This window comes from Pseudorasbora parva, chromosome 10 (genome assembly GCF_024679245.1).
Source record: "Pseudorasbora parva isolate DD20220531a chromosome 10, ASM2467924v1, whole genome shotgun sequence".
Lineage (NCBI taxonomy): Eukaryota > Metazoa > Chordata > Actinopteri > Cypriniformes > Gobionidae > Pseudorasbora > Pseudorasbora parva.
In genome coordinates this window covers 4144147-4158681 of record NC_090181.1, presented here as the reverse complement: position 1 = coordinate 4158681, position 14535 = coordinate 4144147, and the positions used below count along the sequence as shown (strand labels likewise).

At 41.2% G+C, this 14535-nt stretch overlaps 1 long non-coding RNA gene across 1 annotated transcript in view; it reads right to left on the bottom strand.

The window, feature by feature from the left end:
• Positions 1 to 14535, bottom strand: part of LOC137090506 (uncharacterized) — a 178209-nt gene that overhangs the window by 38167 nt on the left and 125507 nt on the right. The window contains exon 3 of the long non-coding RNA XR_010907873.1: positions 5717 to 5826. This is a non-coding gene — a long non-coding RNA (uncharacterized lncRNA). The remainder of the gene's footprint in view (positions 1 to 5716; positions 5827 to 14535) is intronic.

The window sequence follows — 14535 nt, the reverse complement described above, 5'->3', positions numbered from 1 at the left end:
GTGCGGTGATCCGGATCATTTTGTGGACCGATGTCCGAGGATGGACATCGGGACAATGATCCGGATCCCGGACGTCCAGCGGACCACCCCCGATCAAGCAGGAGAGTACCAAATTCCTGTAAGTATCAAGGGGGGTACATATCAGGCCTTGGTGGATTCAGGATGTAACCAAACCTCGATCCATCAAAGCCTGATGCAGCCTGGGGCATTGGATACAAGCCGCATGGTTAAGGTGCGGTGTGTGCACGGGGATGTGGTGGAATATCCGGTTGTCCCAGTCACGATACAGTTTAGGGGGAAAAAGCATAGTGTTGAGGTGGCGGTTAGTCCCCACCTCCGGCATCCGCTAATTCTGGGGACGAATTGGCCCGCCTTTTCGGCATTATTGGGGTCGTTATGCGCGGATGCCGCTTGGGAGAACAAGGCTAGGAACGGGGCGGTGCGAGTGCAGGTTGGCGAGACTGATACGGGACCCTTGGGAACAGCTTCAGAGGAACCGAGCGGGGTCGAGAGACTGATTCTCTCGGACCGCGATGACTTCCCTCTGGAGCAGTCTCAAGATGAGACCCTAAAACATGCATTTCAGCAGGTCCGCTCTATCGACGGTCAGTCTCTCCAACCCGCGTTGCCCGTCACGTATCCTTATTTTGCCATAATTAAGGATCGGTTGTATCGAGTGACCCAAGACACTCAGACAAAAGTGGATACAACCCAGTTATTAGTACCAAAGAGCCGCCGGGAAATGCTTTTCCAGGCGGCTCACTCGAACCCGATGGCGGGCCACCTGGGGCAGGCGGCCACACTGAATCGCTTAATGACCCGATTTTTTTGGCCAGGCATTCATGACAATGTGCGCAGGTGGTGCGCGTCTTGCCCTGAATGTCAGTTGGTGAATCCACTGGCCGCCCCAAAAGCGCCATTGCGCCCCCTTCCATTAATGCAGGTCCCCTTCGAGAGAATTGCGATGGACCTCATCGGGCCATTGGAGCGATCCGCACGCGGACATCGTTTTGCGTTAGTCATCGTGGACTACGCAACACGATATCCGGAGGCAGTGGCTCTCCGCAACATCTCCGCGAAGAGTGTTGCGGACGCACTGTTTCGTCTGATCTCCCGAGTGGGGATTCCGAAAGAAATCCTCACTGATCAAGGCACGGCGTTTATGTCACGCACGATGAGCGAACTCTACGGATTATTGGGCATTAAATCCATTCGAACAAGCGTCTATCACCCACAAACGGACGGCTTGGTCGAACGATTTAATCGCACTCTTAAATCCATGATCCGTAAGTTCGTACAGGAAGACGCCAAAAATTGGGATCGGTGGTTAGAACCCCTCTTATTTGCCGTGCGGGAGGTTCCGCAAGCCTCCACGGGGTTTTCCCCCTTCGAGCTTCTCTACGGACGACAGCCACGGGGGGTGCTGGACGTCCTACGAGAAACTTGGGAGGAGGGACCTTCTTTGGCCAAAAACGAAATTCAGTACGTCATGGACTTGCGAACAAAACTCCACACCTTGGGGCGGCTATCTAGGGAGAATTTGTTGCAAGCCCAGGACCGCCAGAGCCGGTCATATAACGGGTACAAAACTACGCAAATTCACACCGGGAGAGAAAGTGCTCGTTCTACTCCCTACGTCGAGCTCAAAATTAATGTCAAAGTGGCAGGGGCCGTTTGAGGTCGCACGACAGATAGGAGAGCTCGATTATGAAGTGATACGATCCGATAGGAACGGGGCACGTCAAATATACCACCTCAACCTGCTAAAAAAATGGAATGAGGTGGAATCGGTGTTGTTGGCAACGGTGATCGGGGGAGAGGATGATCTCGGGCCAGAGGCGAGCATTAAAGCGCAATCAGTCGCGCTGGCCCCTGGGGGAGATCACCTCTCACCGTTACAACTCACTGATTTATCAAAATTGCAGGCGGAGTTCGCTGACGTGTTCTCGCCCCTACCGGGACGTACCGACTTGATTCAGCACCATATCGAGACCGAGCCGGGCGTGGTAGTTCGCAGCCGGCCGTATCGCTTGCCTGAACACAAGAAAAAAGTAGTGCAGGAAGAATTAGGCGCAATGCTCGACATGGGAGTAATCGAGGAGTCCAACAGTGACTGGGCGAGCCCGATAGTTTTGGTCCCCAAAACAGACGGCTCGGTCAGGTTCTGTGTGGACTACCGCAAGGTGAACGCTGTGTCGAAATTCGACGCGTATCCAATGCCGCGGGTTGACGAGTTGCTTGATCGGTTAGGCACGGCTCGATTTTATTCGACACTGGACTTAACAAAGGGCTATTGGCAGATCCCCTTGTCTCCATTGTCCAAAGAAAAGACAGCTTTCACCACGCCGTTTGGATTACACCAATTTGTCACGCTTCCTTTCGGCTTGTTCGGGGCGCCCGCAACCTTCCAGCGACTCATGGATAGGATTTTGCGCCCCCATGCTGCGTATGCTGCTGCGTACCTGGATGACATAGTGATTTATAGTCACGATTGGCAGCGGCATATGCAGCATGTGAGGGCGGTCCTGAGGTCGCTGAGGGGAGCGGGGCTCACGGCCAACCCAAAGAAGTGTGCGATTGGGCGGGTGGAAGTAAGGTATCTGGGCTTCCACTTGGGTCATGGTCAGGTGCGTCCCCAAATTGATAAGACTGCCGCAATTGCAACCTGTCCGAGGCCCAAGACCAAAAAGGAGGTAAGACAGTTTTTGGGGCTGGCGGGATATTATAGACGGTTTATACCAAATTATTCGGACCTCACCAGCCCTTTGACTGATCTTACTAGAAAGGGGCTACCAGATACGGTCCAGTGGACGGAGCCGTGTCAACAGGCTTTTACCCAAGTGAAGGCTGCTCTATGTGGCGGGCCGCTTTTACACTCCCCTGACTTTTCTCTCCCTTTCTTGTTGCAGACTGACGCGTCGGACAGGGGGCTGGGCGCAGTCCTGGCCCAGGAGGTGGAGGGGGGAGAGCGGCCGGTGCTGTACATTAGCCGTAAGCTCTCCAAGAGGGAAGCTAAGTACAGCACCATAGAGAAGGAGTGTTTGGCCATCAGATGGGCCGTTCTCACTCTCCGCTATTACCTCCTGGGGCGGGAGTTCACCCTCTGTTCGGACCACGCTCCTCTCCAATGGCTCCACCGCATGAAGGATACCAACGCGCGGATCACCCGTTGGTATCTAGCTCTTCAGCCGTTTAAATTCAAGGTGGTCCACAGGCCGGGTGCTCAGATGGCTGTGGCCGATTTCCTCTCCAGAAATGGGGGGGGGGGGGGGGGGGGGGGCTGCAGGCCGGACGGCTCCCCGGCCTGAGTCGGGCGGTGGGGGTATGTGGCAAGGGGGGCGTGGTTCAGCGAGGTCTGCAGCGGGAGAGAGAGCCGCGGGACGAGCGGTAAGTGAGTGGGTTGGAAGCAGATTAATAACACCTGTCTCTCGTTCCAGTAATGAGCGCGGAGAGGGGATAAAACCTAGGTGGAACCGGAGATCGAGGAGAGAGAGAGGGACTGCTGACGCGACACACACACACACTCACGGACATTGAGTTGTGAGACACGTTGACCCGGAAGCGGAACGTTTAACCGGAACCCGGAAGTGACTGAGAGAAATACACACGGGCAATAGCCGTGTGAAGAGACTGAGTTTTTGTTTTAATAAAGAGAAGCGTCAGCAGTCAAACTGACCCCCTTGTCCTCTTCCTTCCTTACACAAACGAACTTTATCACATATACATTTTTGTAAGTGTTCACTTTTCACAACAGAATAAATCTCTCTTGCAGTTAAGTTGAATTATATTTCCATTATATGAGTATAAACTTCAATAATAATAGTATTTGTCTCATAACTTTAACATTTTTAACTGAAACTGTATTGTAGTGTAATATTACCACGTGCGTTCAACACTGCGTTTCATACTACCATGTGCGTTTTACCCCAAAGCTACATCTGTAAACTGTCTTTACTCTGTACAGTAGCTTTATTTAATACCCGTACTGCATAGCCTCACATACAGTTACTTTTCACAGCGCAGTAATAAACTCAGAAATATCCCCGAACCATTAGGAATATATATATAAAAAAAAGAAAACATTAATACGAGCGTCGGCCGCCATTCTCCTCATATTCACATCGTTATCATTAAACTTGACTATTTATACTATCGAACACACATCACTGGGAATTCACATTAGCTTATAAACATTTGCAGTCACACAAAAGATGCAAAACCAACCTGGAAATATTGTAAATATATCACAGAAGTTAGTGACACAGGACAACAGTTCGTCTTTCTCCATTCAACCGGATTATGATTTCGCCTTACTCTGCGCCTCGCTAAAGGCCCCAGAGTGACGCGGCTGAACGGTACTGCCATCTAGTGTCCGTTCTGTGTAACAGCATGTCATAGTGCTCTTGTGTATTCTCTCAATCATTTAATTTATAATTAAAGGAAAGAAAACAAAACAGAAGAATCTCAACAAAATCCTTTTTTGATGTGAGTGTCACACAGACATGGAAAACAAAAATGTAATCATATTTCACAATGTATTTATTTTTTTACTGTATTTTTGATCAAATAAATGCAGCTTTGGTGAGCAGAAGAGATAGTAAATAATCTTCCAGACCCTAAACAGTAGTGTATGTTTGAGCTGACTTGAGAAAAAAAATGCTAACAAAATGTTAAATCGTGATGGCACCATTATAAATCATGCTAGCAATATGCTAATTCATGCAAAAAAAAATTAAAACATGCTAATTCTTGTTAGCAACATTGATGCCCAAACATTCCAACAACATGCAAAATAATGCTAATTCATGTTAACATGTTAAAACATGTTAAAAAACATGATAAATCGTGGTAGTAACATGCTGCATCATGTTAACAACATGCTAATTCATGCTAGCAACAAGTTAAAAATGCTAGCAAAATGTTAATTTGTTATAACATCATGCTAAAACATTCCAACAACATGCTAAATAATGTTAAGATGTTAAATATGTTAGAAAAATACAAAATAATGTTAACATGTTAAATATGTTAGCAAACATGCTAAAATGAGGTACATCATGTTAACAACATGCTAATTCAAGCTAGCAAAATGCTAATTAATTTTAGCAAATGCTTCAAATGCTAGCAAAATGCTAAATTGTGATAGCAACATGGTAAAACATGCCAGCAACACGCTGAATAATGACATGGAAAAAACATGGAAATTGATGTTAATACATGCAAAATGCTAATTAAATTAATTAACTAATTAACTTTAAACGTTAAACTACTTCAAACATAAAACCTTCAAAATTCAAGCTTTTAAAACTTTTAAAACTTTCTGGTCTGGCTTTCTCAAGCCAACTTCCAAGTTTGCCATCAAACTTTACTCATCTAGTTAAATATACAAAATGATCAAATCTAAGTCAAAGCAGCAAATGTGTTGAAAAATAAACATTAGCCATGAATTTACCATGAAAAACATCCAGAATGCAGTTTTTTTGTGGTAATACACTCTTGCATTAAACCATAAAAACTAAATTATAAGGAGAAAAAAGCTGATGTGTCTATGTTTTTGTGATAGATTATGTTTTGTGATGTGAAGTGACACAATGACCTGCTGCTTACTGCAAATATATGACAAATATAGGAACTAACAGCTGAAATCGCCCACTGTATCACACAACCCACGTACATTCATCGCATTATCAAGGACGCCAAAAATAGCGGCACTGACCCTCTTCCAGTCTGAGTCCCATCATGCTTTCCTTCTGCTCTGTGTTTGTTTCTGTCGCTCCTTCCCTCGTGTTTATCCGTGTCATTGTGACCCCTGACATTGATCGGCTCCTATTGTGAGAGAAAACAAACGGCATGGGTCAATGTTACATCCAATCCAGTGTTACTCTGCAAAAAATCGTCCTTAACCTGTTAACTGTCTCTGGCCCACCGGTGGGCCCATTTGCCACTGCATGTTTAAAACAATTATATCCTATATTTATCCTGATCTAATGTTGACAAACTATATATCATTCGAAGGCTTACGAACTCAAGATTCATCCTGTGAAAACCGTTTTGAAATCGGACCAAGGTTATTATAGTTTTGCTTTTTGAAATTAGTTTTTATTTTAGTATCGTTTTCAATTTTGCTACAAATTTCAGTTTAGTTTTAGTTAGTTTTACAAATGGTTTTGCTAGTTTTAGTTTAGTTTTTATTTTGCAAATACATTTCTATTTAGTTTTTATTTATTTAGTTTCAGTTTTAGTTTTAGTAATTATAGTTTAGCAGAGTTACCATAATGAAGTGTAGAGACCAAATCAAGGTTTTTAAATTCAGCAAAGTTTAATGTTTGCACAGATTAGAGTTTAATCTTACTTCCTTAAGTGAAATAACTTGATAAACAAGCATTATTGTTTAAACCCAGGAAGGTCTTACAAAACATGCATAAAGTTGGGTCTTCACCTTTGAGCAAAAAAGCTTGAGTCAAACTATGACCTATACAAACAACGATCTGGAGATTAAAAATGAAATAAATTATATTTTGATATTAAAAAATTATATTTGATATTTTTGACATAGATCCTCTGAGTATTAGCCTATCTTAAAGGGGGGTGTGAAACACTCAGTTTCAGTCAATCTCATGTCAGTCTTGAGTACCTATAGAGTAGTATTGCATTCTTCATATTTTCGAAAAGTCTTTAGTTTTATTATATTTATAAAAGAAATATAGGCTGTACCGAGTCTTTCCGGAAAAAAACGAGCGCCTGGAGGCGTATCGTGTGGGCGGAGCTAAAGAATGACGATCGCGAACAAAGAGGTGACGTCCTCAAGCGTGGAGAAACTCATGGCTCAGCTAATAGATATGATCCAGAATCATTGGGAGGCAGAAATAAACTGAACAGGAGAAACAGCAGCAGCAGAACGTCCGTCTCTGTGGTATGGACTGTATTTAGTGGCCTGTCAACGTTTGTGTTTACTTGCAGCTTATGAGGATATGATTCGGTTTATGGACTATTGTAATTGACTAAAACTTAGCAGTAGCAAGCAAAACGGTTTTGCACATCAGACTAGTGTTACGTTATACAGAGAACAACAATGGAGTCCGTTAGCGCATTTGAATGACGAAGCACGCGATCGTGTCGTTTACTGATGTTTACTCACGCGACGAGCCGACAGCACAGACATTTGAAGCAGTTTTACTCACCGGCTGCTTCCAAAGCAGGACCGAACCTTTATCGCTGGGACCGCTCTGTCAAAAACACACTTCTTTGGTATGATTTGGTAAAGTCCTGACAGCAGTGAACGGTGGAGATCCACTTTTGCGACGCGACTGAAGCGATGTTGTGAAGCTTCCCATCATTTCTGCGTTCAAATCGGTTCAAATGCAGCGCTGCCTTCCCAGAATGCTGTGCTGAAGCGTTGAAGTCGCTCGACGTCACCCATAGGAATAAAGTGGAGCGCGGCGCCTGGATCTGCATCTGAGCGAGTGTTTCCGGCCGTGCATTTCCTCTTTCGCTCTAGTCACGCGCGCGCGCACCCTACCGGGAGAAGAGCCCGTACGGCCCATACAAGGACCTTCCGCTTTAGTAACGTTGAGCCATACTCGGAAAAAACTCTCCGAAACTTGTGAGAAACCGGAAGGAGTATTTTTAACACAGAAATACTCCATCAAACGTCCAACATTAGTTTTTGAAACTTTGTCTATGTTTAGGATGGGAATCCAAGTCTTTAACAGTGTAAAGCTCAGAATGCATGAAACAGCATTTCACCCCCCCCCCCCCCCCCCTTTAAAGAACAAAATAAATGCAATGTAAAATATAAAAGTAAAAATTATAAATTCCAGACAAACTCATTCATAACAAAGATGAAATATTGTTAAACAATTAAAAGCTTATTTTAATTTCTTCAGTAGTACAATGTAGGCTAGCAGCGTAAGACCACAGCTAAAGTCATCTGAATACAGCCAACACACACTGTTGTGCTGTGTGTGTGTGTGTGTGTGCGTGTGCGTGTGCGTGTTTGTTGTGCTATAATTGTAAAGGGGACCAATGTCCTCATTTATCTAGTAAAATATTATGATAACTTTATTATTATTTATAAGCCTTGCCCTTTTTAACTAGTGAGGACCAGTCAAATGTCCTCACTAGTTAAAAAAGCTTATAAATCGGCACAAACATGTTTTTATTTAAATCTATTGTTTTGCACGTTCTTGGGATGGGTAGGTTTAGGGATAGGGATTGGGTTAGGGGATATAAAATATCATTAACCTGATATAAAATCATTGGAAGTCCATGCAATGTCCTCACTTATATAGTGAAACAAACGTGTGTGTGTGTGTGTGTGTGTCCTGGTATTCCCTACTTTGTGGGGAAATGTCTCCACACAGATAATAATATTATTAGTAGTAAATGATTATGATAACATCTTTGAGCCTGTCAATATTATGCAAACATGAAATCTCAAACGCACAGTAGGCTAGTACTTGCTACTAGTTGCTGACTTCTGCGCCTGTGTCTCTCGAAACGGCATTCTAAAACAGTGAGCTTAAGTTAAAAGAAGTTCAACGTGCATCTCATTACCTTGTGTTATTTCCCATTTCACTGCCACGGACGCATTGATTCTTTGTGAACTGCCGTTTAGGACCGGACTAGCGATGTGTTGCCTGTCTGCACGCGTCTGTCACAGGACCGCGGTTAATCTCCTCCTCAGATCACTTCACGTGCAGTAACGCATACAGACACTCCCTCAACCGCCACAGTCAGATTTTCCACCACATTAAATAGGGCTTATTAATAACGAAAACGAATATATATTTTTGCTAATTATTATTTTATTTCAGTTAGTTTTTTAGTAAGAGTAGTTAGTTTCGTTTAGTTTTAGTTTTTTATTTATTCAGATTTTTTAATTTTATTTCAGTTTACGAAAATGTTTTTTGACCAATAGTTTTAGTCTTAGTTTCAGTTTTCGTTTACGAAAATAACTTTGAATCGGACATTGCGTTACCATGGAAACGGTGCTCTAAATTATTCCAGCGGGCTCCTCGCCAAGTGGCGTCGTCATGTTTCGTATTTATTTAACTACTTTATAATAAAAACCTTTTCTAATCTTGACAAAACGCATATCGTCGGAAAGGTCTGAGTCTCACGGTTCCATATCTGCAAACTGTTTTGTGATATTTACACAAAAATATTTACATTTGACACAGGAAATTGCATTAAAAAAATCAATGGAAGTTCAATGACACCCGGTGGCTATTTGTGGTACAGCGCCTAAACAAAACCTCATGGGAACTTCAATTTTTGTGATATCAACTTCAAATTTGGAGCACAAATTGATTAGACATATGGCTTTGATAGTAATTTTAGAGTACAAATTATTTTGTAACATATATTTTCTATTAAATATTAAATATGTGGTACAGTATATTTGATTTACAGTACATTTAAACTTCCATAACTTTTTTATACTTTTTTTATACTTTTTTTTTTTTTTTTTTTTTAAGTGATTCTACTTGAGCAATACTCTGCTGACTGTCTTCTTTAAAATGAGACCAAACTTATGTCTATATTCCAAAGCATTCTTGAATTACAACCATTTAAGTTTGGATAGTGATTTTTCATGTATATTTTCAACAAACAAAAATACATTTACTGAAGAAGCAGTTTTTCTATAAAAAAAAATATATATAATACTTCCTTATTGTACTTCATAATAATTCCTTCCTGGGATTCTTTGATGAAGAGAAATTTCAAAAGAAAAGTCTTTATCTGAAATAAAAAGCTTTTGTAACAGTATACTACCATTTCAATGTTTTGGGTCGGTAAGAATTTTATTTTTTGAGGAAATAATTTAAAGAAATACATAAATTTATTTAGCAGGGATGCATTAAATTGATCAAGTGACAGTATAGACATTTATAATGTTGCAAAAGCTTTATATTTCAGATAAATTCTGTTCTTTTGAACTTTCTATTCATCAAAGATTCCTAAAAAAAATTACACAACTGTTTCAACATTGATAATAATCATAAATGTTTTAATAATCATAAATGAGCAGTTAATGAGAATGATTAGTGAAGGATCATGTGATTTGCCATATTCAAATTAGTTTAGTTTTTTATTATTAGTTTTTTTATATATTTTAATAAAATGTCACAATATTACAGCTTTATATATATATATATATATATATATATATATATATATTATTATTTTATTTTTTATTTTTTCTAATAACATAAATGCAGCCTTGGTGAGCAGAAGAGACTTCTTTAAAAACATAAACAAATCTTACCGTTCTAAAACTTTTGACCAGTAGTGTGTATCTTGCTTATCTCTCAGCTAAGTATGCTAGTTTAATCCTGATAAGGTGAGCTCGCCTATAAGAAGCTTCATTAAACACTGTAACTCGAACACCCAGAAAAACTTTCAAATAATATTCCCTCTGCACTTCGGAAACTATGAACATCATAGATGTATTTCAGATATGAGAAGACTTCGGCTGCATCTAAAATCACATACTTCCCTACAATAGAGTAGGTGAAAAACAGTATGTGGCAAAAGAAGTAGGCCTACAGTCAACCAAACTATTTCCAGACACCTTTAACATTTTCCACATTATCACAGTTTATTCGCTATAGTTTAAAAACTGGTAATAAAATATGACAAGAACTGAGTTAAACTGTCAGAACAAATTCATCTTGATAATGTCAGATAACTTTGAAAAAAAAGGTAAATAAATAAAAACATTGCACAATTAGGAGTGCTTTAATGCACATCATCATCATCAACAATGATTTTCGTCATCGTTTTGCACCGCCCAATTTTCACGTCATTTGCATCGCCCAATGTGAATTCCCGTCTGTTTGCGTCGTTTTATTGACTCTGAATGCAATCTACTCGCGCACAAAATTAAATCTGCTTTTGGTGCAATCAAACCAAAAATGATTCAGACACCAGGTGTAACTTTCCACTAATGTGTGCTGGACAATCGTTCATTTTTGTAAGTAAAGATAGCAAAATAAAGTAAACTGTGACATAAAATTCTTCATTCACTCTTAGAAAAAAAAAAGGTTAATTGGGGTTTTATACGGCATTTCAGAATGTTTGTAAACAATCGGCACCAAGATACTTCCGGGTGGCAGAGCGCGAGCGGCTTCTGCTGACAAACTGAAGAGATCCAGCTGACTACTGTAAACAGTTACATAGTTAAGAACATTGTTGTTGATTAAAGTTGAAACTATGACGAAAACGTGTTGTGTTTGAGGTTACGGCGTCCGATATACAGCAAAAGGTGTAGGATTGTATCGATTTCCTTCAGAAAAAAGTAAATATATCCAGCAAAACCTGTGGGTGAGGAGGCTAAAGCGAGTGGACGTCGTCAAAAGAGGCGCTACAGAGAAGTATTCTCGAAACGGTCCATCTACAAAATCATAGCGGCAGTGGGCGACAGGGGCGGCAGTGGCTCAGTGGTTCGTGTAGATTGTCTACAAACCAGAAGGTTGGTGGTTCGATCCCCGGTTCCACTTGACCAAGTGTCGAGGTGTCCTTGAGCAAGACACCTAACCCCAGCTGCTCCCGACGAGCTGGATGGTGCCTTACATGGCTGACATCGCCGTCGGTGTATGAATGGGTGAATGTGAGGCAAAAATGTAAGGCGCTTTGGATAAAAGCGCTATATAAATGCAGTCCATTTACAGTCCATCATAGCAGAGCATAATTATCTTCAGCTGGGGAAATTCGAGACTAATATTAGTAAACTTTAGATCTCTTTTAAAGATCGAACTCATTGCCAGTCACTGCCTGAAGTAAAAGTAGGAAGAGACTGAACTTCTAGTGTCATGTAGGCTACTGATCAAACGCCAATGGAAGAAATAGGAAACGCAAAACATAGTTATAGGCTGATGGATGATTGATGTGTGTACCACACTGGCTTCATCATCACCGCGAGCGAGTTTAGTTTGAGTGAATGCCTAACGTTAGCGGAGTAGCAATAGTCTCCAGCACGCAATCCTTTTGACCGTCAGAAGCTCACGTCTGTGCCATCTGATCCGACCGAGCAACAGAAAACCATCATAGCCTTTTTTAGTTAGATAACAGGGAAATAGACCATCTACGATAGCCTAACATATTGTAAGTCAAACAGCAACAGTCACTAAAATAACTACTCAATGGTAGGCTGAGGCTCATTTAAAAATGATGGTATCAGACTAGCGCTACATTACTGGAGCAAGGTAAGGCATTTCATGTATTGCTATCTCCAGAATTAGTTAATCAGTCCCTCAATAATCATGTTAACTGTCTGAATCTCAAGCAATTTACTAGCATTGCCATAGGAATGCTTCGGCTTTTGCCACCCGGAAAAACATTTATTACTGTTGTGACGTCAGGGTGAATTGTCGTATATAGAACCATAGTACGGTGGCCGAGACAGCTCAACACGCTGCAAATGAAGAAAGCACCAGCAAATTAAGAAAACATCTTCATCAGTTTGACAACACGCGCGCTGCAAAAGTTCACAACACATACAAATACAAAAACGCGCTGCAAATCCTCACAACACATGCAAATTTAAAAACGCGCTGCAAAAGTTTACAACACATGCAAATTCAAAAACTGACCTGAAAGGTGCGTTTTTTTTTGTTTACTTTTAAATCATGATGGTATTGCTTAGTTGTTTGGATATTGTTGGCCTAAATATATTGTTACACTGTATAAAAAAGACCATGCAATCATACGTTCAGGATGTTTAAATAAACAAAAAAAACAAACTCACCTTTCAGCTGGTCAGTGACAACAACAGTGGTGACAGGCGAGTAAACAATAAGGTCCCAGTAGGGGTTGGTCACTCAAAGGAGTCCCCTTAAAACATTTCCGTTGTGGTCTGTGTTATTTGCAGCGCGTTTTTGTATTTGCATGCGTTGTGAGGATTTGCAGCGCGTTTTTGTATGTGGATGTGTTGTGAACTTTTGCTGCGCGTTTTTGTATTTGCATGCGTTGTGAACATTTGCAGCGCGTGTGTTGTCAAACTGATGAAGATGTTTTCTTTATTTGCTGGTGCTTTCTTCATTTGCTGCGTGTTGAGCTGTCTCGGCCACCGTACCATAGGGTTCTTTACTCAACTCCAAAGAAACTTTTATGCTAAAAAGGTTCTATAATGACAAGAAAGAACCCTTTTGGCACTTCGTTCTCGCTCGTCCACCGTCATATGCCCCCTAATACTGATTGGCTACATGTTTGTAGTTGTGTCTGATTGTGTCGGTCTTTCAAACAGTGTTTTTCAAATATCGCTTACCCCACCTTTAATATTGTGCATTGGATGAGGATTCAATTAGAACAACAAATACGAATAAAAAAAGTGTTAAAAAACTACAAACATGGCAGATGTGCGAGTCTGATGGTTAAGTAGGGAGGTTTAGGCAGGCGTAAAAGTGCCTCTTTTTTTTTTAAATGCCCCAAATTTTTGTTTGATTTATTTTTTGGGTTTGATGTGTCACGTCAAAAACTGGCCGACCCATGAGATTGGCACATAACGAACATGCCGAGCACACAATGATACCTAAAAAGAAAATGATGAAGAGGAAGTAAACAGACGAAGAAAGAGGCAAGATGAATTTAGAGCGGCTGGTCTCCTTAGTGTCTGACCACAGCGACTACACAAATCTCCATAAGAGGGAGTTGTTATGGAGAGGAATTACAGATCAAAAATTGGATCTGATTGTGAGTTTCTGTTTTTCAGTAAACGCCATCTCCTGTCAGGGAGTGAATCTGCATGTTCAAAATCATTTACATTTAATCATTTAGCAGACGCTTTTATCCAAAGCGACTTACAAAAAAGGGGAGAGTAATAGAAGCAACGAAACAAACAAGGCCAACAACCTGTAAGAGCTGTAAGAAGTCTCAATTAATTAGCACAGTACACAATTTTTTTTATAGCCATCTACAATAGCCACCAAAATCATCACTGAAAATCAATTGTGTATGAACACAAAGACACATTGGAAAACGTTGGTGATAAGCGTGCATGAGGCTTAAGGCTAAAGTATTCACTAAAACCTAAAAAACTTACCAAGGGGCCTATAAATGTATCATTATGCAAACACACGAGGACAGTCTCCGCATGAAAGACCCACGACTGGCAGATCAACGTGCTGCTACATTTCTCTCCGAAACGCTGGGAAATGAAATTGAATGTAGGAGGACTTACCTGTGACTGGATGATTGACAGGGCAGGACACACGTAACTAAGCGACAGAGCTGACAGTTATAAAAGCTTGCCCACTCTTCTGCTACACACTCAAAACGATGTGCTTTTTCTTCACAAACCAGAACAAACTTTTAGGGCATAGTATAAGTAGGCGATTTGTTACACAGCATACGTTTTTCTGAAATACATGTGGCGCAGTAACACCGATGTAATGAGGTCACAGGTGTACATGTCTCGACCAATCAGAACCAAGGAGCAGAACTATTTGTTTTATTAGGTGTTTTCTAGTAAAGCACTTGGTGATCGCAGTTAATAAAGTGATGCATAACGTCTTACACATGTTAATCAACTTT